Source organism: Xyrauchen texanus, chromosome 4, assembly GCF_025860055.1.
Source record: "Xyrauchen texanus isolate HMW12.3.18 chromosome 4, RBS_HiC_50CHRs, whole genome shotgun sequence".
In the NCBI taxonomy this organism is placed as follows: Eukaryota; Metazoa; Chordata; class Actinopteri; order Cypriniformes; family Catostomidae; genus Xyrauchen; species Xyrauchen texanus.
This window is the reverse complement of record NC_068279.1, coordinates 19,976,057-20,003,162: the sequence shown is the minus strand read 5'-3', so window position 1 is coordinate 20,003,162 and position 27,106 is coordinate 19,976,057. Positions and strand designations below refer to the sequence as shown.

The 27,106-nt window shown below is 39.1% G+C and overlaps 1 long non-coding RNA gene across 2 annotated transcripts; it reads right to left on the bottom strand.

Annotated features, from left to right (window-relative positions):
- Positions 1 to 1,140: 1,140 nt before the first annotated feature.
- LOC127639545 (uncharacterized) lies at positions 1,141 to 16,557 on the bottom strand. 2 transcript variants are annotated; one of them, XR_007969973.1, is made up of 6 exons: positions 16,381 to 16,557; positions 6,054 to 6,223; positions 5,256 to 5,533; positions 3,941 to 4,811; positions 3,580 to 3,649; positions 1,141 to 3,486 (listed from the first exon to the last, which is right to left on the bottom strand). It is a non-coding gene; the product is annotated as an uncharacterized LOC127639545 (long non-coding RNA). The 2 variants fall into 2 exon arrangements; XR_007969974.1 differs by having other exon boundaries at positions 5,256 to 5,483.
- Positions 16,558 to 27,106: the final 10,549 nt, after the last annotated feature.

The window sequence follows — 27,106 nt, the reverse complement described above, 5'->3', positions numbered from 1 at the left end:
CCTAAAAAAGTACTGCGACTATAGTGTTAATTGGGATTTATTAAAAAATATATAAATGTTTATTTTGGTCAAACGGCCTCAATTTGAGTTGTCACAATTCCCTAGCTGTTTACTGAGCTCGGGTTTCGAATGGGCAGTGTAAATACGGGTTACAAACAAGATGATTCTGCCACGCCGTGAAAGGCATCTTTCACGTTTTAAATTAAAAACCATGTCTCTAACGTCAATCTTAAAACGCACACGATTCGCTTAAACGCTTCGTTTTCGAACAGCTCGCACCCTATGGAACGCCAGGCAGTCCAAATATACGCAAATTTTATCACTTAGACAACACGTCAACACGTTGTTAACGTGTTGTCTACGTGTTAACTTTTCACGCATTGACAACGCGTTGATTTCATGTGATTGAGCCATTTGGCCACTTGTCCAGTTTGAAGGGGTGAGTGTTGCACTTTTCCATTGGCTGCTGAGTAGTAGAGTTAAACCATTTCTGTAAGCCTGGGGGGTTTGCCTGCCACTATTTAACATACTAAGGATCCTCTAATTTCTTGGTCCTTTTCTTCCTTGTGTGTAGCCTATACAAATGTAATATTTGGATTGCAGTTTTAGGACTTAAAATAAATTGTAAAGTTAAATTATTTTCATAAAGATAAATTGCCTTTTGCTCCACTACTGCCTTTCTTTTTTCATTAGTGGACATTCTTGCTTTACATACCATTCATCAATCTTTAGTTTTATATAATTACATCAACAATTGTGTGGCTACAAAGTTACAACAGTGGTACTCATTAAATGTTGGTTTAGGATACAGACCATTGTAATAAATATGTATTTGGAAAACATGAAACTACTGAACATTTTTATTGAATGCAGGTTATGACTAGCCTTTACCCTTAATCCCGATTAAATGGTAAAATAATGACAATGTCCTGATTTTAACCAGGTGCTTGGGGTGGGAAACCATGTTAACATAATTTAAGATCAACTAAGTCTTAATTGATATATCATAAAGCAACAAGAAAGCACAGTGGGAATACTGCTGAAGCTGCCTACTTGGCCATTTCATTAACATAAAAGGTTACAATGTTTCAATCTGCATCTGACTCTACATCAAAAACACCCACAGAACTAGACAAGCATGAGAAAGGTTTATTTCGTAAACATAAAATTTTAAAGATACCCCATCAATTGCCCATCAACCAGTCATTGGCCCATGGGTATATAATGCAATCCAATAAAACACCACCAGAATAAATAACCAGAGATCAATCTTCCGGTCATAATCTCAAACAAAATATATAATTATATCCTTCATAAACATAACATTTATTGCAGGGCTATATTGTGTTCATATTGTTAGGTCCAGACCCTGTAAATACCAAGAGTGAAAGTAACCCCTACAGCCATCCCATATGCCGTAGAGGGTTCAATTGCAGGATTTAGCTAATTTTCTGATGTGTAAAGAGGACATGGTATGACAAAGTCTGGCATTTCCACACAATAGCGTATTGCAGCAGTGCATTTCAAGAAAGAGGAGTTGCAGAGGTGAAAATTGAGAAGACATGGGCTTGAACAACCTACTGTTATGACGTCTGTATGCTTTTATCCAAAGCGACTTACAGTGCACTTATTACAGAGACAATCCCCCCTGGAGCAACTTTGATTAAGTGTCTTGCTCAAGGACACAATGGTGGTGGCTGTGGGGATCGAACCAGCAACCTTCTGATTAACAGTTATGTGCTTTAGTACACTAAGCCACCACCACTTCCTACACACTGGACATGCTATGTGGCCATAGAACAGAATATAGATTACATTAGCTTTTGGCAGTTCTCTCACAAGAGAGAACAAGTGGACGACTCCTTTTAGTCCCATTTCACACAATGCTCAGGCTGTTCTTTGACCATTGTCTGGCAAGTCAAAAATACCTCAGCAAAATCCCCCACTGCTAATGTTCAATGACTGCTATAGTAGGGCAACTTCAGCATGGGTGATCCAATTCTGCATTTAGCATCTAATAATGTATAGTTGATTGTAATTTGACATTACTTTAAGGCAATTCTAAAAGGTAAAGCTGGCAAAATTCTTTATAAGAGCTTATTGTTCGGTGTCATTAACTTATTTTGAGTCGACCCCACATAAATGTTTCTACCAGGTAGCCAAAGCATGTTCAAAATTCCTTTAGGTCCTAATACCTGAATGAGCACTGTGAATATCATAAAGTACTAAATGTCATTAAGGATCTGTTTTGGGAGTTTATTTTACAAAAGCTCAACTCTTTGTTATGACACACCATTTCCAGCCATTCTGAATGAAAGAAGTGGTTACAGGGTAGCTGTCTGACTGGCTCTCCCACTGCAAAGTTCTCTCTGTGCACTGGACATTCCATACAGCAGTCTACAGGAGAAAAATAAATGTTTATCAATACCCCTGTGGTTAGAAGGGGTGGGGGGAAAATAAGTAAATAAATCAATACTTTGATGCAATGCGGATGATTCTGAAACTAGTCACAAATCGATTTCCTAAATGTTAATTGGTAACTTAATGATGACAGAACAAAAGAGGCAGTACTCTGAAGTGCACAGTGCAGCGCCAGACAGTTGGTGGAGTGCACATAACATTGTTCCCCCTATTTGGCACATCGCCGCTTTGAATTTTAAAGCGATTATTATAAAAGTGCAACTAACAGACTGTATATAAAAAAAAAAAAAAAAGCAACTAATGATTTCTCGCACACTGTGCAAGCACGGTAACATTCAACAATTGGCTAGCTACCTCTCCTCATTCTTCAAAGGACACCTATGTGACAGGCAGCAGAAAATGACTGAAAGCAAGAGCACCAGAGGAAAATATGAGCAATAAGTTGTCAGTGTGGCAGTAAATGTACAGTGTAGGTCAGAGTGTCCCCCAAACATCTCCCCTGGGCTGCAGACTCGGGTCTGAATACTGAAATGGAAAGCTAACAGTACATCTTTGGCTACTAGTTAAAGTTTGTTTATTGTCATTTATCAATATACAGAGTACATACATTAACGAAATGTTGTTCCTCAAGGTCCATGGCGCTAAAAACAAGATCACAAAATAATCAACTTTCAAGACAACACAATAACTACACTAGATAGGACAAAAAAAAAAAAAAAAAAAAAAAGAGCAGATCTATTTCTGTAAGGCAGAGAGGTGTGGTTGGAGCATTGTAAAGTGCATAGTTCAACATGTATCTGCATCTACACTAATAATAGCAGCATCAACAGCAAAAGGAGTCACTAATAATGCTACGTAACATTAGCTACATTTATAGGACGTAAAGTTAATAAGCTCCACTCACTTTTGTCTCTAAACGGAGTTTCTCCCACCTGCAATCAGACACTTGCTGTCAGTTTAGTCAATTTGTCTTGCAGCCCAGTCACATTTCATACTGACAGATGGGAGAGAAGAGATCTCTCCATCAGCTGGAGGAGGTCCTGTGTTCTACAACTGACCTAGTAACTACATTGACAAAAACACACCTGTGAACTGCAAAGAAATTAAAAGGTGGCAGGGACATAAAGTTTGAGTTGAGATCTATCAAGTTTGGTTTACCTGTGTAATCACGGCATCTAACCCTCCCTTTCCCCAGGGGATTCATTATCCCCTGGATTAGAGTGCAGTCCTGAGAGAGACACAGACACCACAAGTTAATTAGAAATAATGCTTACACTGACACTAGACCTTACACTGTGAAGCTATTATAAGGTTATCTTCCCTTGATTGTACAACAGTTTCTTGCCAGTCTCTTTGCCGAGACACAGAGAAATATACAAATGTTGATGTCATCACCAAAAATTAGATTGGTTAGGATCGTAAGAGCATAAATTCCACTTATTATAAATGGGAGTATGTGAGGTGGAGAAGAGAGCCAAGAGGATTGTAAAGACTGAAGCTGAACTGGTCAATTACTCACCCCTCCACAGCAGTTGAGCGGTCTGGTCTACCGTTGCCTTTTGGACCAGTATCTCATCTAGCTGACACAGAGAGACTAACTGGTCCCTCCGGTGGGAGAGAGATACAAAGAAACAAGGGAACAATACAGAGGCATGGACAAAAAAAAATTACTGTTTCAAAATTTCAATTACATTGGAGTGGATCTATGGCTAGACTACCAATCGGTCCTGCCAGAGTGTCCACATCTTGGAGTTGATGCATCTGTGCAGGTCTTGGACTGAATTGGTTAGCAGGAACGGTTACTCTTTCTTGCCAATTCAGAGCAGGAACTGCAGCAGCAGCAACTTGAGCAGTGTTGGATTCAAAAATCTCTGCCATGGCTGTGAGTGGTTGCATATGCCTCTGAAGACATCCTTGGACAAATATCTGATATGGTGTGTGGTGGCCAACAGTGCGCAAGCCATGGTTGTTCCATTGTTCCCTGAAAACTTCCAGGTCCCGTTTAATCCGAGGTAAACAATGCAGTGCCCACGAGTGCAGCTCATTGGTACGGTCAATGATTCCATCATTTTCAAGGAAGGTGAAAAGCTGGTGGTACACATTAGTCATACCTCTCCAGAGATCTCCCCAAAGCCTCTCAATTCCCTGGTTATGGACACTTCTGCCCCGGATGGCACTTCCTCTTTCTAATCCATGGTAAATTTTCATGAACAAGCAAACAGCATTGTTTTCTACCCCATGGTCACACCTTATTCGAGACGGTACCCCATACCTAGCAGTAGCTTGAACAAACTGGTCAAACACTGTGCTACTTCTGTTATTATTTGAAGCCTGCAAAAACAACCAGCCTGCTGAAGCCACAGATTCCACCATGGATCACTATTCTCCATCTAAAAATGAAACAAGAAGCTGTTATTTGTATTCAGTGTTAAGATTACATTAATAAATTCAGGGTCCTATGCTTAAACCTGCCAAAAATATAGGAGTCCAGTCAAAGTGCACTTTTGTACATAATGCAGCGTTTTCCACAGAATGACAGCGTAAATGTGGTGCGCGGGCCAGGGGGGTGGGGGTTGGTGGCAGTCAATATTGACTAGTAGCTATGTACAGTGTGCTAACCTCGGCCATCCAGCTGTAGGCTATTCTTAACATAACTATCCTTATTAACTAGGCTTCGTACATGCTTACTAATAACTCATTTGAAGGTGGGTCTCAGAAATTGACAGCATTGTGTTGGACAGATTTGTGCAGCAGTGTTCATGATACTAACTTTTAACCTATTCTGTTAGTTGAGTGTTTAGTCTCACTGTAACAAATTTATCCTCCGCATATACCTGATGAGCTTGTGGTTCCCATCTATGTGCCACAGCCAGTTGGGTCCTGCAACACTGTAGGTTCTCCGGTACAATCGGTGAGACAATGCGCTTTGTGCGGATCCACTCGAATCAAACTCGCTCTCGCTCTTCTATGCACTCGAACACCCATAGCAGCTAGTCTGGCCAAAACAGCATTTGCTCCGATCTCTTCATTTTCTCCAACCAACTGCCGGACCACTTCAAGTTCTGCATTAGAAAGACGTTCATACCTCATCAGGTAGGACAAGTTGAAGCGCCTAGGAGAGAAAAGAACTCCCATTTCAAGCAAAGTGTACTACATTTTACAGAACGTGACCATGTTACACAAACTTCTGATAAAGATAACAGCATCAATAATAATAATAATAATAATAGCAGCTTCAGTAATAACTACACCTTGAAGAAAAGAAAAAAACCTTGAAAATACAGGTTTAAAAATTAAATGCGTTTTTCCTCAATAATAAACTAAGCCAAACTATTGGTTTTGAATGTAAAGGATATGGCCATTGGTTTTCATTCTCAGAATGACCAAATATAATGTCTGACCTAAATGCATTACATTACGATATTGAACTTTAGATTATTCCACTTTACTTTGACCTACAGACACCCACTGCCAGCTTAAAATGTCTGACCATTTCACTGAACATATACTAATATAGAAAACAAATCTAGTGAATAAATTGACAACACAATATTTTTAATCAAATAATTTAAACATTAGCCTTGTAATTTGAGGAAAATATATTGTGTGTATGCCTTAATTGTTGTTCATACCTCAATCTTCGTTTAAATACTGACTGATACATCCAGGATTTCAGCAATTTGCGTAGTTACAAATCCACATGAAAGCAGGAATCTCAGGTGTTCTTCAGTGATTAGGTAGCTGGATTGTCCAAAATCACCTGTCCGGACCAATGGGGCTTGATACCCAGAGGTCTCTAATGCTGCCAAAAGAGAATACATGACATGAACTAATATGCATGCCTGTCAGCCACTATTCCAAAAATCAAATTAAGACCATCCATGTATTCTATAAGGCTAATTTAAATCGACACAGCAGACAGGATTGAGCACTCTCTCATGATTAGGGCTATATTTTATTACACTCATACAGGTGAAGTTGTGGAGGTGCAGGGATATTCCTTTTTTAATAAAGAGATGATGGCGGCGTATTACCCTGGTGTTTTTAGCCTTTTTAAATATAGTTTACCTTTAAACACAATTACTGTCTAAACATAGGAATGAAGTAATAAGTCACCACTGCTGCAAACCTATCAGTATAGCAAATTCATAATTTGCTACTAAAGGTGCAAAGAAACTTGCATATCATGTACACAGATTAACTATGATGCCAGCCAATTTGTTCCCAGAGGGTTTTCCACAGGTGAGCTGGCTGCCTGACTGGCTTACCCTGGTATTCTTACCCTCAAGTGGTTGGATACGACCAGCCATCTTTATTCCCAAATCAAACTCTACAACAGTGTAGCCATCCAGGCTGTACACTGCACCCCACCAGTGCTTCGATTAGAAATGGTTATGGTTAGGGAAGAGGTTAGAGTCTAGCAATTATGGTGACAGAGTCTAGATTTATATCGAAAAGAGCAAGCGAGCGAAAGAGAGAGAGGGAGTCAGCTTGCTACATAGTTAGGCTAATGTTGGCAAACATTACAACACACACTTCAACCTGTCTCCCCAATGAAATTCACTGAGACAACACAAAATATTTTATTAACACTACTAAAACATAACTTACTTAAATTACTCCGTCAAATGTTTATGGTTAACTTAAGAGGGGACTCCAATAACATTAATAGAGTTGCATGAGGAATGCAAACTTATCGTAAAAACCTTTGAAACACACAGTGAATTGGGGTCCTTTACAGATATTTGCCAGCTAATTCAAAGCACTCACCTTTCAACAAGAGTTCCAGAAGTACTCGGCTACTCCTGTCTGTTCTGAATTCGGAATTAATAATATAATTAAAGCGGTTACGTGAGTAACCGCTTTAATAATATAATTGAACCGGTTACTCACGTAATCTTCGCAATTCATCTTACTACACCGTCTATGGCAAGCCGTTTTAACATTTAATCATTTTAACCTACTAGTCTCTATTTTCAGGCTACTAGTGCTTATTTTTTAGATACTAGTATCTATTCCATTAAGTACTAGTACTTATTCATTAGCTACTAGTGCTTATTCTTTAGGTACTAGTGCTTATTCAACAGATACTAGTGCTTATTCTTTAGGTACTAGTACTTATTCAATAGATACTAGTACTTATTCATTAGATACTAGTCCTTATTTATTAGATACTAGTACTTATTCATTAGATACTAGTCCTTATTTATTAGATACTAGTACTTATTCATTAGATACTAGTCCTTATTTATTAGTTACTAGTACTTATTCATTAGATACTAGTACTTATTCATTAGATACTAGTACCTATTAAATAGATACTAGTACTTATTCATTAGATACTAGTACTTATTCATTAGATACTAGTACTTATTCATTAGATACTAGTACTTATTTCGATAGTCACTAGTAACTATTCTTTTGTTACTAGTAACAAAATATTTTTTTTGCCATTGACTTCTATGGGGATCTGTCATTTAGATATCAACTATTCAGTTCTGACTAGTATCTATTCCAATTGTGACTAGTACATATATATTAGATACTAGTACTTATTCTTTAGGTACTAGTACTTCTTTTTTAGATACTAGTACTTATTCAATAGATACTAGTACTTATTCATTAGATACTAGTACTTATTCATTAGATACTAGTACTTATTCATTAGATACTAGTACCTATTCATTAGATACTAGTACTCATTCAATAGATACTAGTACTTATTCATTAGATACTAGTACTTATTCATTAGATACTAGTACCTATTCATTAGATACTAGTACTCATTCAATAGATACTAGTACTTATTCATTAGATACTAGTACTTATTCAATAGATACTAGTACTTATTCAATAGATAATAGTATCTATTTATTAGATACTAGTATTTATTCCAAATGTTACTAGTAAGATTTTTTATTTTACTAGTAAGATTTTTAATTGAACTATACAGTGGCCGTTCTGACTAGTCATAACATAAGACTAGTAAAAAGCAGTTGTGACTAGTAAGATAAGAATAGTTACTAGTAACATCTGGAATAAATACTAGTATCTAATTAATAGGAACTAGTATCTATTGAATAAGTACTAGTAGCTAATTAATAAGTACTAGTATCTAATTAATAGGTACTAGTATCTAATGAATAAGTACTAGTATCTAATGAATAAGTACTAGTAATATTTAAAAAGATACTAGTCAAAATTGGAATACTTACTAGTCATAAATTAATAGATGATATCAAAACAGAATAGCTACTAGTATCTATTAATTTGCAGATATCTTCAACCTCATAAGGAACTAGTAAGGAAATATTAGGAGATATCTTCTTTCAAGCAGATTATTACATAAACATGAGTACTCTCAGCCATCTAATCAGAGTTCATATGGTAATGCAGGCTAAACTACGGCAATAGAAGAAGCTGATTGGTTAAGGGGAGAAAAGATGCATTTAATATGACTTTTACATATAGACCATACTAAAGACTTAACTGCCAATAATAAAATCCAAACAACCAGTTCATAATTACCAGCCAAACAACCACAATCCAGAGATTGTGACTTTTGGAGAGCATTCATAATTCACATAAAAAAATTTGGATAGTCTGCGTCTGATATGCGATTGAATGTCAAAATTAAAGTAGCATGCACTATATTAGGCTACATGCCTATTCATTATTATATTTTTTATACTGCTCACTCGCACACAGGTCTGCAACTCAAGATTTTCATGAAGGTAATAACTTGTCATTTTGGTCTGCTTGGGTTATTTCACGACATATCTGGTAAGATTTCATAAGGTGACTGAGTTACTAGTTCACAGTTCCAATACGTTTTTTTATTAGCCTATTCAGCAATAGTGTAAAAGGCCGGTAAATAAAATACAACCTTAACATTGTAAACACAATAAACATGTAGGCTATGCGAATTTTACTTCCCCTTACTTTATGACAAATCCTTCAATAAATGGTATTCAGAAAACAAGATTTAAAAATATAAGTAGCCATGTAGGCTATAATAAAAACTATACAGTAGCCTAAAGCCTTTTGTGCTCTTTATTACAAACAACATTTAGCCTATTTAAACGCCAAGGCTAAATGAATTTATTTGTATCGAAACTGAAATTGTATGCATACGTTGGGTTCACGCATCTCTCATTCGGTCCAAAAGTTTCCATATTTGCAATGTAACATTTGCATCTATTAATATAAAGTCGAGTCCCAACATAGGCTAAATCCGCAACTTCACATCAAGGGATATGAGTTTGACTAACCGGCACAGCCTTTATATTTTAGGCTGACAAATTAAATTAAGCAACTTTTTATGTTTTGTTGACTGTTTTATGTGGTCTCATGAAAGTGCGTAACTATACCACAAATTTAATTTATCGTGCCATTTATACACCAAAAATAGTTAGTAGGCCTATACATAGCACGAGAAATTAAAGTCGTGGTATAGATAGTCTACGCACTTTCGACATCGTGTTGCAATGCCATGCCAGAAGTGAACTGATAATATTATGTGAGCGTGCTGAACGGCGCGGCGCGATCACTGGATTTGTTCCTCAGGGAAATAACTTAATACACTGTCATTAGTCATACAGATAATATGACATCATTCGAAAGAGTAAAATGTATATTTTTATTTGTGTACATTCAAAATGACTACAAATCATGTCATGCCTTTGAAAAATAAAGAAAACATGCTTTAGCGCGTCTCGGTCTCTTTGAACATCTTTCTGGCGCACACCAAAAATGAACCAAAATACAGCAATAAACGCCTTCTTGGCATGTCTATACTTCTGAAAGTCAACATTTAGATTATTTGAACGAAGTTAAATGCATTATATTGGCCTAAGTCACTTTGGAATAAATCACAGCGTGTTTCATTAACCTATAAAAAAAACGTGACTTTAGTTTACAGTCCGGAAAATACAGTATAGGCTGTTATCAAATTATTTCACACACCCCCCTGCACTTGAGAACTGCTGGTCTACACCAGTCTATGGTCTCTACACAGAAGAAAATCCCTGTCTACTCTTCCCCGGTACGGATTATGTCTGGTTGTTTGATGAGAAAAAGATGAAATATAGTTGCAATAAAGGCGTTAAGTTGCAATAAAGGCGTTAAGAATCCATACAAATGCAGCCGCGGAGGACTTTTATTCTGCTGTGCGGAACTGATGAAGGAACAATTTGATCTTCGGCTGATAAATCAGAGGAAAGGATAGTGTCTAATAAATAGGTACTAGTATCTATTGAATAAGTACTAGTAGCTAATTAATAAGTACTAGTATCTAATTAATAGTTACTAGTATCTAATGAATAAGTACTAGTATCTAATGAATAAGTACTAGTATCTATTGAATAAGAACTAGTTTCTAATGAATAAGTACTCGTATCTATTGAATAAGAACTAGTTTCTAATGAATAAGTACTAGTATCTTATATATATGTACTAGTCACAATTGGAATAGATACTAGTCAGAACTGAATAGTTGATATCTAAATGACAGATCCCCATAGAAGTCAATGGCAAAAAAAAAAAAAATGTTACTAGTAACAAAAGAATAGTTACTAGTCACTATTGAAATAAGTACTAGTATCTAATGAATAAGTACTAGTAACTAATGAATAAGTACTAGTATCTAATGAATAAGTACTAGTATCTATTGAATAAGTACTAGTACCTAAAGAATAAGCACTAGTAGCTAATGAATAAGTACTAGTACTTAATGGAATAGATACTAGTATCTAAAAAATAAGCACTAGTAGCCTGAAAATAGAGACTAGTAGGTTAAAATGATTAAATGTTAAAACGGCTTGCCATATCCTTGTGGCAGGGCGGAGGGCGGTGCCGGGTCGTGATCCTACACACCCGGTCTCGTATTAGGCTAATTATGCCTCCATGAGGTTTAAAGGCTGACTGCAGAGGGCCGTGTGGGAAAGAGAGATCGTTAGCGGACATGTCCGTCATGTGTGTTTATGTTTTCTTTAAGTTTACCATTAAACTATTATTTATATCGTCAAGCCGGTTCTCGCCGCCTCCTTGCCCATCATTAACTGTGTTACAGTCCTTAAACTGAACTACTCCTTCATTGAAGTTTTCTTCCTACAATGTAAAGGAACATTGATGGGTTCTACTTTTGCACTGGAATATGCTAATTTATATGTTTTTGTTTTTGAGTCATTCTACCAAACGGGTGCCATTTCCACTTTGAAATTTTCAAATTTTTCATGAAGAACAAACTTTTTTTTTTTTTTTTTAAACCTACAAGTTGAAATATGTTAATCCTCCAAAAAAATACATATTTTCACACCTCAGGCACACAATCCTTATTAATATTATCCTTTTTATTCAGGCAAGGGAGCCTTTCTTGTACCACCCCGTTAGAGTAGTAATACAAGAAATAGATTTTTAAAATCTAATGTTTTACTAATAGTAAAATGTCCTTTTTTGGAAACCATCAATAGAAAGTCTGTAATTTAATAAAATGTATTCTTAGATTTTTAATCTTGAAATATGAATTCGACATTTCAATGGCCTCATTGTTTGTACTGAAAAAACAAATTCACTTAAAAAATACAAATAAAGTTACATTTATCTGATTAGTCCACACAACAAGAACATCATTCAACATTCGTTTATGTAACATTTCATTTCCTTTCCATAAAATTTTAACAAAATGACCCTGTGACGGGGTGGTAACTGATGTGGCGGGGTGGTTCACTGTTACAGGGTAGTATGGACAAAGTATTTCTCTATATGATCTGCTGGTTTTAACCTTTATAAAACTGGGGGATGGGAAACATTAAAATTGGAGATGTAATGGAAAACTTTGGTCATGCTCTGAATACCTGAAAAGAGCATCATAATGGTGAATGATTACAAAAAAAGCTGCTCAAATAGTACCCAAAGAGGTTGGATGAACATTTAATGGAAAAAGATACAAAGATATTATTTGAGAACATTGCTATTACATTCAGATATGGGGATGCAAACTTTAGAACCAATGATATTTTGAACATTATATTCCTTGTAATAATGAAAGAACATTTTCTAGACTTTGATCATATACGTCACAATACTTTTTGCATTCAACTGTATAAAGGACGTTGTACAGTAAACAAAAAATATAAATGATGAGTGAGTGAAAGAGATAGTGAGAGAGTGAGTGATGAGTGACTGAAAGAGATAGTGAGTGAGTGACTGACTGAAAGATAGAGTGAGTGAGTGACTGACTGAAAGATATAGTGAGTGAGTGACTGACTGAAAGATATAGTGAGTGATGAGTGAGTGACTGACAAAGATATAGTGAGTGATGAGTGAGTGACTGACTGACTGAAAGATATAGTGAGTGAGTGACTGACAAAGATATAGTGAGTGATGAGTGAGTGACTGACTGACTGAAAGATATAGTGAGTGATGAGTGAGTGAGTGACTGACAGAAAGATAGAGTGAGTGATGAGTGAGTGACTGACTGACTGACTGAAAGATATAGTGAGTGATGAGTGAGTGAGTGACTGACAGAAAGATAGAGTGAGTGATGAGTGAGTGAGTGACTGACTGAAAGATATAGTGAGAGAGTGAGTGAGTGAGTGACTGAAAGATATAGTGAGTGAGTGACTGAAAGATATAGTGAGTGATGAGTGATTGAGTGACTGACTGAAAGATATAGTGAGAGAGTGAGTGACTGACTGAAAGATATAGTGAGTGAGTGAGTGAGTGAGAGACTGACTGAAAGATATAGTGAGTGAGTGAGTGACTGACTGAAAGATATAGTGAGTGATGAGTTAGTGAGTGAGTGACTGACTGAAAGATATAGTGAGTGATGAGTGAGTGAGTGAGTGAGTGACTGAAAGATATAGTGAGTGATGAGTGATTGAGTGACTGACTGAAAGATATAGTGAGTGAGTGAGTGAGTGAGAGACTGACTGAAAGATATAGTGAGTGAGTGAGTGACTGACTGAAAGATATAGTGAGTGATGAGTTAGTGAGTGAGTGACTGACTGAAAGATATAGTGAGTGATGAGTGAGTGAGTGACTGACTGACTGACTGACTGAAAGATATAGTGAGTGAGTGAGTGAGTGAGTGAGTGACTGACTGACTGAAAGAGATAGTGAGAGAGTGAGAGAGTGAGTGATGAGTGACTGAAAGAGATAGTGAGAGAGTGAGTGAGTGAGTGAGTGAGTGAGTGACTGACTGACTGAAAGATACAGTGAGTGATGAGTGAGTGAGTGAGTGACTGACTGAAAGATATAGTGAGAGAGTGAGTGATGAGTGACTGAAAGAGATAGTGAGTGAGTGAGTGACTGACTGACTGAAAGATATAGTGAGTGATGAGTGAGTGAGTGAGTGACTGACTGAAAGATATAGTGAGTGAGTGAGTGACTGACTGAAAGATATAGTGAGTGATGAGTGAGTGAGTGAGTGACTGACTGACTGAAAGATATAGTGAGTGAGTGAGTGAGTGAGTGAGTGAGTGAGTGAGAGAGAGAGAGAGTGAGTGACTGACTGACTGAAAGATATATTGAGTGATGAGTGAGTGATGAGTGACTGAAAGAGATAGTAAGTGATGAGTGTGAGTGAGTAAGTGAACCAAACAGGGATAAGTTAACAGAAAATTAATTGATTAGCCTATATTGGGATCCTTGATTTCACACATCCTCACATTCAAACGGGAAGCAGAACCACCCTATCACATCCCTTACCACCACGTCACAATAAAACATGTGATGGGGTGGTAAATTTCATCCCAAAATAGCTGCAGATCTCACATGTGGTCAAATTCCTCACATAGAATAAATGCATTCAATCTGAAATATTATAATATAATTTTCTTTGCATTAATAATGTAAAAAATGTAATAAAAAAACAGTTTTCCCTATCTATTTTGCATGACGGGGTGGTTGGTTTGAGCTTGACGGACCCTGCCTAACATGAAAAAGCAACAAATAAACAAAGTAAAAGAATGTCAGTACTTGCCTGCAGGTTCGTGGTGGCTACAAGGCTCAAATTATGTCATTTCCACTTTGTGATGTCATTTAAAGCAACGGTACATTATTTATAGATAAAACAAGTTAGTGTGACAGGTGGTAAGTCAAACTGAGGGACACACACAAATCATTAAATATTTACCAAAAAATACGATTTATTTTGAAAAAATATATCTTATATATACAGGGACACACATAAAATCCTGAAAATAATAAATGTTTGAAAACAATGTATAACTTATTTGGTGATATTTTAGATGCAAGTGTCATGTTGGTCAACACGGACATGTGAAATTGGCTATGTACTAATGAAAAATTAGTAAAAATAGTATGTTACTCTTTAAGAATAGTATTTTTATCATATATCATGTTAACAAGAACACATCATTTAATAACTTTAAGCTTTGAAAACACACTTTGCGAAATTTTTTGTGCCTTATGCATCTCATCAAACAAAAAGAGGTCTGTTTCAACAAGCCCCATAATTAGTCACAACGTACCCTCTGCTGGTCAAAGCCCTATATTAACATTAACATTAAATGAGTACCACTGCTGTTAGTTTTTCCCCGCACATCTGTTAATGTTTTTTAAGATATAAAACTAAAGTTGATGAATGGTGTAAAAAGCATGAATTCCCTCTAATGTGTTTGTTTACCAAAATAGGCAGTAAAGGAGCAAAAGGGGCAATTTATCTTGATGAAAATAATAATAATAATAATTTATTTTAAGTCCTAAAACTGCAATCCAAACAGTGGTGCAAAAAGTGGGTATGCGCTATATGCGGCGCATAGGGGTGCCGCACCATGGGGGCGCCAAAGCGATGGTAAAAAAAAATTGTTGCTGCATACCCCTCTAACACAGGGTAGTTGCGCCCCTGAATCCAAATATTACATTTGTATAGGCTACACACAAAAGGAAGAAAAGGACCAAGAAATTAGAGGATCTTTAGTATGTTAAATAGTGGCAGGCAAACCCCCATGCTTACAGAAATGGTTTAACTCTACTACTCAACAGCCAATGGAAAAGTGCAACACTCACCCCTTCAAACTGGACAAGTGGCCAAATGGCTCAGAATCACATGAAATCAACATGTTGTTTACGTGTTGTTAACGCGTTCACGTTGTCAACGCGTGAAAAGTTAACAAGTAGACAACACTTTAACAACGTGCAAACAACGTGTTGTTGACGTGTTGTCTACGCGTTAAAATTCGCGTATATTTGGACTGCCTGGCGTTCCATAGTACCCAACTTGGTTTAATGAACTTACACAATGACGCATTCATTCAATGAGTCATTACACCAAAAGAGTAGGTGAGAACCCTAGCTGATGAATTCTGGATGTACTGCAGTTTGTTTATTGTTTTAGTCATGCAGGAGGCCAGAAAAGTGGGCATTACAATAGTCAAGTCTAGAATTAATAAAGGCATGAACAAGAGTTTCTACATCTTTGGTGCTAAGAATGAGGCGGAATCGTGCAATGTTACATAGGCGATAGAAAACAAAGCAGTTTTAGTGAGAGAGATGTGAGCGTGGAAAGAGAATGTGGGCTCAATGATAATGCCAAGATTACGAGCATTACACCTAAAGTGATCGCATGATCAATTATTTCAAACGGTTCGACTTTAAGGGGTTAGTCAGAAGTTAAATTCAGTTCTACATGCGAATTGGTTTTCACAGATTCACTGAAAATAAACGATTTTCAACAACGATTCGTTATTGATTGAACATGACAAAATTTGAGCTACAGGTGCACGGTGATAAAGTTTTTGAAGGCCTAAACTATACTCCAATTCAGACACTAAATTTCACTGGAAGAAAAAAGTAAACCATTGCCCATTTAATAAAAACTGCATAGCCTAATGACAGTCTCACCTATAGTTTACATCAGACTGAAGGCAATGGTCAAAGTAATCCAAGTAATGAAAGCATTATGTTCTGCACAATATTAAAAACACGAATCCTTACATCAGTCCTACCAGTGGCTGAAACAGAGATGAACGCCAAGGCGAAGACCAACATATCCAATGTGAAATGTCCTCTCTCAAATCCTGAGTAAGTATTCCCCTATTCCCAAATAAATGAGTAGAACTAAAGGAATTGTGTATTTGCTAGGCCCACAGGAAACTGAGTTATACTTCAGTGTTGAAGTATAACCTGCAATGTTGAAACTATACGCCCTTTCGTGTGTGTGTAGGGCTATGTGACCTACCTGTACCAACGTGTGAATGCTTGGCGACACTATGACACGCCCACTGCATGACGCAATTAATGTTTACAAATTCGAGGAAGAGAAGTTACTGGGAAAGGTTTTCAAAATGAACTCAATTTGGGAGTGACAACTGTACATGCCCTTAAAGCAATAACCTACACGATGAGGTGTATAGACAGCAAATATTAAATGTTAATTGCTTTGCCAATTACTTTTTACATTTCCCAGCCAAAGGGTATATTTTTGATACCTGTCAAACTATTGATGGGTGCCACAGTTTCTTTGTGCCTTCACACACAAGGCTGTAAGAAAAAGTGTAGCCTACAAGTAGGCTGTATGGAGGGTCAAATGACTCAAAATAAATAATGAAATAAACCATAAAATACACACTGTAATTGTAAATACAATCATTAGGAAATAACTATAATTATATAATTATAATTAATCACTACATAAATAAACAAAGTTCATTACACCTTAGCACTAGTTTGCTTTCATTTTAGCTTTATCTTTGGGTTGATTTTTCCTTTAAACACGAGCTTCATGAATTTTCATTTTCATTCTTAGGGTTAAAGTTATTAGCACTTCACTCAATGACAGTGGGCGTCACCTTTTTATTATGTATCACCGATTTAATTATGTATTTAAATAAATGTTCAAATAACATTTTGAATAATTTTGCCCTCCATAGAAGTATGCCAAGGGAGAGTGGAGAACTAATAATTTACAGATATATCTTGTCAAAGAAAAATATTGGGAGCAATATTGGAGAACGTATTTTTTATAAAAAATAATACCAAAATAATTTAGAATTAATAGGATATGGAATGGATAATGAGGTGGATCTAGAGATAAATAAGTAAATGATAATAATGAGTTCTACTAAAATACAACAAACCAACATTGTGTTGTCTTCTGCTTGTCATTTTGGTACATTTTGTTTCTGGCTTACTGTGAAGCTGTTAAGATGGGAAATAGGCGCTAAAATAACAGGCAGACATTGTTTAAGCAAGACCAGAGCCATATAGAGAGAGAGTTGCGACAACTCCATTGACTCCAATGGAACGTTTTTTTTACAGCAATGGTGGCTCGTGGAGCCTCTCAATAGTTCCCGGAAGTAGCAGCAAACAAATGCCGCGCCGTAGAGATGCAGCAGAACAAACCGTTTGCGATGCACTTTTAAAAGGTGAGACGTTTAAAGAATAATATTATCTTATTCTGTATATTATCAGTACATCTAAATAAAAATAACTTGTAAATTAAAACCTTATAGTTGAGTATTACTCATTAAATTAGGAGATAAGGGATGTTATCGGATAACTAACAGATTAGGCAAGGATTGGAGCTGGATAAAGTTAGTAACGAACACCCTATTAATTGTAAAATCTGTTCTCTTGATTCAGTTTCATCCATCGTTTTTAACAAAAAAGTAATATCGTAATATATTATTACAATTTAAAATAACTGTTTTCCATTTTAATGTATTTTAAAATGTAATTTACTCCTGTGATGCCAAGCTGAATTTTCAGCCTCATTACTTTTGAACGGCAGTTTATATACGAGTATGCTTAAGTTGTTTTAAAGCTGAATATATTGTGTATATGAATAAGTATTGTAAGAATTGTAAACAATAAGCTTCATTTCACTAAATTTTACATTCATGTAACTGCTGCTAATAGTTAATAGTTCACTGACCCATTGTGCGGTGCGAGCTGGAAATCACCTGTCACCAGCCTGTCTCTGTACTATCTGAAAAATCATAAATATGACATTAGTTACCATGAGATTAGTGAAAACAATGAACATGAGGTAACATAAAAAGGCAACAGAAACCCTAGCCTGAAATAAGTTGAGGCAAATAACGGTAAGCGAACACTAATCCTCAAATATTAGCTGATTTGATCTTTAAAAAAACAACATCGCTGTAACAACATACTCATGCAACATACATATGTCGGTGTGTTACATAAATATATAAAATAAATGCATTTATTGACTACTAATTACCAGAAATCGCAGTTCTGTCACTCTACTCCAGAGGTTCTCAACCTTTTGCAAGCTGGGCCCCCCCAAAGCTGGTTCATTGCAGTTGGGGCCCCATTGCCCCCCGCCCCGCCCCATGCTTTATTGTTGTTATTATTATTATTATTATTATTATTATCATCATCAGTAGGCCTATTATCATTACTAGGCTATTGCTATAATTGGGAATTGGCACCAGACCTCTGATATTAATTTATGCTTTATTATTACTAGGCCTAATAGTAGGCATCATCTGCATTTTGTACAGAAGCTTGCTGGTAGGTGATGTTAATGTGAGACCTGAGCCTGCTTTGCCTTGCAAAGATCCTCAATTCTTGGCTCAATGTTTAATAAACATAGCCTCAAATCATCCTCGATTTGTGCACGATTGCAGTATTTTGTTTTGAGTGCAGTCATTTTTGAGAATCCTGCCTCACACAAATATGTCGACGCGAAAGGAAGGAGAATCTTCAAGGCGACGTCACAGAGTTCAGGGTATTCCTGCATCAATGCTGCCCAGAATGACGAAAGAGGGCAGGAGCTAAAGAGTTCCTTCAGTCTACTGTCACTCTTCAGCTCAATAAGCTGTTCCTGCATATCAATTGATAGCTCGTTTGCTGTGCACACAAACGGATCTCGAATCCACGCAAAAGAGCGATAATCCTCTTTAAAGTACGTCGCAAATTGTTTTCTCATTGCTGACAGGTGCTCAGACGCTGATTAAAATAGGGAGGAGAAATCATGTGACGTGCCTGCATCAGTGATAAAGTCTGCAAGGCTGGGGAACATGTCGCAGTTCCCTCGACTGATTCGGCCATGCCAGAGATCTAGTTTTTGTGTGAAGGCGTGCACTTTGTCTGCAAGGAGCAAAATATGAGTTTCGCGGCCTTGCAAAGACAGGTTGAGGCCATTCAAGCGGTCAAATATATCGACCAAATAGGACAGAGACGCAAGCCACATAGTGTCATCCAGATGCTTCACCAGATCTGATTTGATTTCTGTCAAAAACCACTTCACCTCCTCTCGCAGCTCATACAACCGCTGTAACACCCGCCCCCTGGAGAGCCAGCGAACTTCAGTGTGCAGAAGCAGCTGTTCGTGCCCTGACCCCATCTCCTGGCAGAGGACCCCAAACAAGCGAGAGTTTAGCTGCCGTGATTTGATGAGATTTATTATTTTCACGGATTGGTTCAGCACGGAGTCAAAGAGAACCGGCATTTTTTTAGCAGCTAGTGCTTCGCGATGGACCATGCAATGTGTCCATTTCACAAGTGGAGCTACTTGCTGAACGCGAGCAGCTAGGCCACGCTCACGCCCCGTCATTGCCTGCGCACCATCCGTGCATAGGCCAACGCATCGGTCCCAAGCCAAACCATTTTCACGGATAAAAATATCAAGGACATTGAAAATGTCTTCTCCTGAAGAGGCCGGCAAAACAGGACATCCTCCTCAATCGCCTTGTCCCGCAGATACCTGACATAGGTGAGGAGCTGTGCCTGCCCAGCAATATCAGTGGATTCGTCCAGCTGCAGCACGTAGTAAGGACTCTTTTTACGAACTCTATCAGTTGCTCTCTGATATCATTGGACATGTCTACAATTCTCCTAGCGACTGTGTCATTGGACAGTGGTACTGCACCGAGTTTGGCTGCTGCACTATCGCCTATCATTATTCTGCACGTCTTGCGCTGCCGGCAAAATGAGAGTCTCGGCGATTGTATGCGGTTTATCCAGTTTACCGATCCTTTTGTCCACTACATACGATGCCTCCAAACACTGTTTAGACACAGTGCTGTGCACTGAAATGGTTGCCTGTTGCTGATGGAGGCCATCAAGCTTTCTTTTAAAATATTCAGCTGGTTTATTTTTAATGCCAGCATGCTTTGTTTCGAGGTGCCTTTTGAATTTGCAAGGCTTCCTCGGCACACACGACACACTGAGGTCTCAGATCAGCCGTGACTGTAAATCCAAATTGCAGGTATGCTTCATCGTACTTTCGAAGCTTTTTTAGCAGCTGGTGGTGCGTCGGTTGGCTTGTTGGTCCTCACAAGAAATTTCTCCATTTTTATGTGTTTTCAATAAAGTTTAGGCAATATGTAACTGTGTGTGTGGTGTATGTTGAGAGACGTATCAGGGGCTAATCAGTCGGGACTTAGGCACAATCTTTAATTAAACTAACAAAATAATTATTTTTCAGACAATTCAGATTTTATTTTAATACTTAACGATTGTAGTCCTCGTTAGTGTGTGTGTGTGTGTGTGTGTCTTAGTCGTGTGGGTAGTTTTAGCTTAAAAAAAAATACTGGCTAGGGCTGAGATTTGATCTAATCTTAAAAAAGAATGTTTGTGGGTTTAGTCTTTAAAAAGACTGTTGGGGTTTTGTAGTAAAGGCCTATGTAAATCGAGATTGATAAGACTAGCGAGAGCTGGCACAAGCGAACTTGGCAAGAGACTAGACTAGAGTGAATGGAAAGCTATGTCGTGAGTCAATTTAAATGCAGTGATTTATTTTTGTGTGAGAGTGAGTGAACATTTACATTTATACCCCGCTCTGTAAGCCAGGGCGGAACGGCGGCAGCCATGCGCATGCTGCGATTCATTTGCAGCCTGGACGCGGAGGGGTGTGTGTCTCCTCTCTGCTCTGACTGCTGCGCGAGGCTACTGAGAGACTGACCGCCTGTGAGTGCTTTTGGATGGGAGAGGGGCTCACGGCAGCACCCGCTGTTCGTTGAGCACAGTAGGCCTAACTGCAGAGTGATTCGTGCTTTCGAGTCTCCAAACACCACAAAAGTCTCCAAAAACACCAGTAAAAGTCGCTGGATTTGTCGCTTTTGACAAAACAAAAAAATCCGGCGGGAGGATGATTTGTTTGTGTTATAATCTGTGCTTGAAGTGGAGGGAAAAGGCGGCGGCACTCTCTTTGCATTGGCAAATCATGACATTTTTACAGTGAAAAACAAAACTTGGAGATATTGCTGTTACAACAATGTATTGTTATTTATTTAGCATAGCGCATCTCAGCAAAACTCAATCGTGTTTTGAATGATTCAGTGTTGTGAACGAATCGGTTGAGTCAAAGATTCAATGACCCATTCACAAACATCTGTCTCATTCTTGATGAATCGGCCGTTTGAACGAATCGTTTGAATTAACGACTCAATGACTCGCTTAATGAAACCGCTTATGCTTATCACCTGCATTTGCGCTCACTATCGACAAACCAATCAAATTTGTTAAAAAAAATTTTTTTTAAATCAGTCCAAACACATTTAAATTTTTATTCAGGAGTTATGTATATACAAAACTATAACTTTTTATGACAGTAGTTTAGTGCTAAAAAAAATGTGCCCAAATTTTTTTTTTTTCCCTTCCATCGTAGCCTACTCGTGCCCACCCCGGGAGAGTGTCCGCGCCCCCCCGGTTGAGAACCACTGCTCTACTCTAACAGTTTGAAATGCCCGCCAAAGCACTTCCTGGAACTATCTGAAGTCTACGTGAATCACGTGACGATCAAGCATTTAGAACTTCCGTTGTCGCAACTCTCTCTCTATATGGCTCTGAGCAAGACAGTGGGTGCAGGATCAAGCTGGCAGGAAGTAGAATTCGAATTGATTATTAACTCAGAAACTGTAGATGGGGTGGTGGTGGCGAAATCAGTAAAAGTGCCAATCTGGTGGTTTGTGAGAAAATCCTGAAGTGGATTAGAAGGAACAGTAGAAAGGAAAAGTTTGTAAATAGAGTTGATTTTTATTCTGAAAGGAGTGAAGAAATGACTGACAGAGTTCAGTAGTGTCTGAATTAAGGGGCGCAGGTGGGTTAATGAGTTTATTGATGGTACAAAGAAAAGTGTTTTAGGTCTAGAAGATGCGTTATTGATAATGGACGAAAAGATGAGCATGCCTGCACGTATATGGCCATTATAGGCGGTTAGGTGAACAGATAGACCAGTTTTCTTGTAAAGATGCTCAAGGCAGTGTCCTGTAGCTTTAAGAGCACGTAATTCATGAGTGTACCAGGGAGACGAGTGAGTGGATTGTACGCGTCTACTATTAAGAGGGGCATGAAAATTAAGGGCATTTGAGATTGTTTTGTTATATTTAGCAAGTATGTCAGTTGGACAGGAAAGTTGCATGACGTCTGTACGGAAAGATGTTTGAAGTAATACAGGGTTAATGGAAGTATAATTGCGAATGGTAGCTGTCACATATACGCTCACACAAGGTATATGTTCAATTATAATTTATTGAGAGCAACAGCTCACTCAATACCATGTGCAATACTTCCGGCATCTCGCAACACTCACCACTCGAGTCGCACACCTTACGTCATACACTCCCCAAAGCCTTATGGGTAATGTAGTATTAAACATCCCAACACATCTCCCCTTTTAAAACAACATAACACCCATTACAACAGAGAAGTAACACTTATTAAGACAATCAAATTAGAACAACATTCCAGTGAGTTTACCTTCAAAATATTTAAGACACATCAATGAGAACTACTGTTACTAACTACTACTGAGAAATACTGTTTCCTGAACAATAACATTTTCCGTATTATACCATAAACAACTCTTTAAACAAATAAGGGATATGATCCACTACTAGTCTCTATACCGAACTGGCAGTTTAATTACCCTGCCACTAGATGTCATTTTCAGACCAGGAACAGAGTCCAGTGGAACTTGCTCCGCATTCATGACAGATGTGGAATTCTCATGTGGTTTCTGCTTTAGTGGGGATTGTGAAAAACTGTCCATATCAGTCTTTGCAGAATCAGTTCCTGTGGGCACCACTCTCTGTAAGTGACGCCTGTTACGTCTCAGAACAGTTCCACTTTGTGTCTGCACCAAATAGGAACGTGTTTCCTTTGTGTGCTTCACCACCATACCTGATGTGGACCATGCTTTCTCCCCATCCAACTTCAAGAGAACTTGATCTCCGGGGTTTAGGTGGGAAAGCATCCGGACTGAATGTCTTCTGTCAAGGAAGCGTTTGTAAGCAGCTTTAGCTTGTTTGTCCTTCTCAGCCACTTTGTCAAGACTGATAAGACATGGTCGCAAATGTTTCTCAAGAACAGGCAATGTAGTGCGAATTTGGCGTCCCAACATTAGCTGAGCAGGGCTTGCACCGGTAGCTGCAATTGGAGTAGCCCTGTAGCTCAAGAGGGCCAAGTGAGGGTCGGGTTGGCGAAGGATATGCTTTGCTGTTTTTACAGCCCGCTCAACAGCCCCATTGGACTGTGGGTAATGGGGGCTGCTAGTAGTGTGCTGGATGCCCCAGCCCTTACAAAAGTCCGCAAAGTCTATGCTGCTGAACTCCCTTGGAATTCCCCATCTTGCGAACATCCCCTTCAGGGAGGTGATCACACTGCGGCTGCTAGTGGAGTGTAAATAGGCAATTTCAATGTCTCTAGAATACAAATCCACCACCACCAAATAATTTTTACCTCCAAATTCACACAGATCCGCTCCAATCGTGTGCCAGGTGCTGGGAGGAAGTTGAGTGGTGACCAAGGGCTCCTTTCTCTGGGTCGGTCTGTGCTCGTGACAGAAGGCACATTGAGATACCTTTGCATAAATATCCACCCTGATACCAGGCCACCAAACTGACATTTTTGCTCGTTCTCTACATTTGTTTAGCCCTTGGTGACCTTCATGCAATCGGTCAAGGATCTCTCGTCGTTGTGCGGTGGGAACTGTGATCCTGTCGCCATGTAAGAGTAGTCAGGTGTTAATCAGGGGAACCAGGGGCTTATGGTCCGTTTGCAGTGTAAACTCACCCAGGCCCAGTAGATAACAGGAAAGCCGCTCACATGCCCAAACCGCAGCCAGACATTCTTTCTCTATTTGAGAGTATTTCAATTCAGCACAGGATAAGGTTCTGGAGCAGAAAGCTATTGGAAGTGTCTTGTCGCCATGGATTTGCAACAGAGTGGCACCCAGTCCGAAACTGCTGGCATCCGCGGACACAATGGTAGGTTTAGTGACGTCATAGAAGGCTAAAACTGGAGCAGAGGACAGCATTGCCTTTATTTTGCTAAAAGCCTGCTGCTGTTGCGTGTCCCATAGCCATGCAGAATCTTTCTTGAGCAGTTCGTTGAGTGGACAAGTCAGGTAGAAACTTTCCGAGGTAATTTACCATACCTAGCACTTGTCGGAGTTGGGTGATGTTTTTGGGGCATGGCAGGTCTGTAATCGCTTTGACTTTATCCGGATCGGGTTTCACGCCATCACTGCTAATGATGTGACCAAAGAAACGGAGCTCTGTCTTACTGAAATGGCATTTGTCTTTATTGAGCTTCAGTCCTGACCCCAGGATTGTCTGCAAAACCGCCTCCAGATTCTTATCATGTCTCTCTTGATCTCTGCCATACACCAGCACATCGTCCATGACTACTACACAGCCTTCATGTCCCTCCAGCAGCTTGGTCATCTCCCTCTGAAAGATCTCAGGAGCTGATGTGATCCCAAAGGGAAGTCTCTGAAAACAAAATCTGCCTCTTGGAGTGTTAAACGTCGTAAGCATTGAACTATTGCAGTCCAACGGGATTTGCCAGAATCCAGATGATGCGTCAAGCGTTGAGAACAATTTAGCCCCTTACAGCTTAACAGCAACGTCCTCCAGGGTAGGCAGCATGAATTTTTCTCTTTTCACTGCTTTGTTGAGGCGCTTTAAGTCTACATATATCCTGACTTTGCCATTTTTCTTGGCTACTGGGACCATTGGAGCGCACCAGTCAGTGGGCTGTGTAACTTCGCGTATTATCTGCATGGACTGCATTCGCTGTAGCTCCTCATCAACCTTCTGGATCAATGGAAAAGGCACCCTGTGTGGTGTTGCTAAACTGTAGGGTAGTACATCTGACTTCAATTCAATTTTTATCGGCTTGCAGTTCAGACAGCCAATTTCCCTGAATACTTCTGCCCGAATGTGGTCTGCTCTGGCTACCAGTCTCATAGCACAGGCCGCACTTCTGCTGAGAAGGTTATTTGAATAATGTCCATCGACTACATAAATCCAAAATTGGTGACGAGCTGCATTTCTTTCAGTCTCAGCAAAAATTGTTCCTATTGCCACCGGGACTGTTAAGCTGTATTGCAGTTTTGTTCAACGGAGGGCGCTGTGGCAGACTTTGGTAAGTGTCATTGGACATAATCGTGATGTCAGCCCCCGTGTCGATTTTAAAGGTTACTGTTTTACCACACACAGGAAGACTCACCAGCCAGTCAGACTCTGAATCACTTTTCTCAATACTGCCCAGAAAGTATGCTTCACAGTCATCATTATCGCTGTATCGCACTTGTACAGCTCTCACAGCCTTGCTTTGGCAGACAGCAGCAAAGTGTCCGAGTTTACTGCATTTACGGCATTGCTTATTATATGCGGGGCAGTCACGTGGCCCATGACATCTATTGCAACGTGAACACAGTTTATCTTCTGTTTGTTTATCCCCGTGCTGTCCCTTCTTGTTTATTCTCTTACCAGTATCGCAGTGTTTAACTCTATGCCGCTGCTGCAACGCTGCCACTTCAACGGACATCGCCACTGCCGAATTTTGCGTTTTTACGAGCTCTGCCTGTCGTGCCATCTGCACTGCTCTCTCAAGTGTCAAATCAATTTCCATCTGAAGTCTTTGATACACACCACGGTCGGCTATTCCAATAACCAGTCTGTCGCGAATGTGTTCTTCTCTGTGATCCGAATTCACAATGCTCCGCCAGCTCATACAGTCCTCTAACAAAAGCTTCGACTGATTCACCGGTCTTTTGCGACCGTTGGTGAAAGACTGCACGTTCATGTATTATATTTCTGCGCGGTATGAAGTGTTCATTAAACTTGTCCACTACCTGCTGATAATCGCTGGAATGGGCGGCCTCCGCGAACCGAAACGAGGCGAATATTGTCTCTGCCTCCATCCCCATAGCGTATAGCAGTGAGTTTACTTGAACGCCACCGTCCTCTTTATCCAACTTTGTAGCAATCCGAAATAGCGCGAAGCGTTGGATCCACAGAGGCCATGTGGAGGGCTGGCTAAAATCGAATGATTCTGGAGCTTGAAACAACGACATCCCTTTTAGTTTGGTTAGCGGGTACAACGAACTTCTGACACCATGTCACATATACGCTCACACAAGGTATATGTTCTATTATAATTTATTGAGAGCAACAGCTCACTCAATACCATGTGCAATACTTCCGGCATCTCACAACACTCACCACTCGAGTCGCACACCTTACGTCATACACTCCCCAAAGCCTTATGGGTAATGTAGTATTAAACATCCCAACACAGTAGCCCAAGTTTTTTTGAGCAGATCTGGGAAATAGTGTCACAGCTCAGATCTATGAATAGTTGATCGGACAGTCCAATGCGAGACCCAGAAACAGGGATGTTATTTAGGCCAGTGGTTCTCAACTGGTGGGGCTCGCCCCCCCCCCCCGGGAGTAGGCTACGA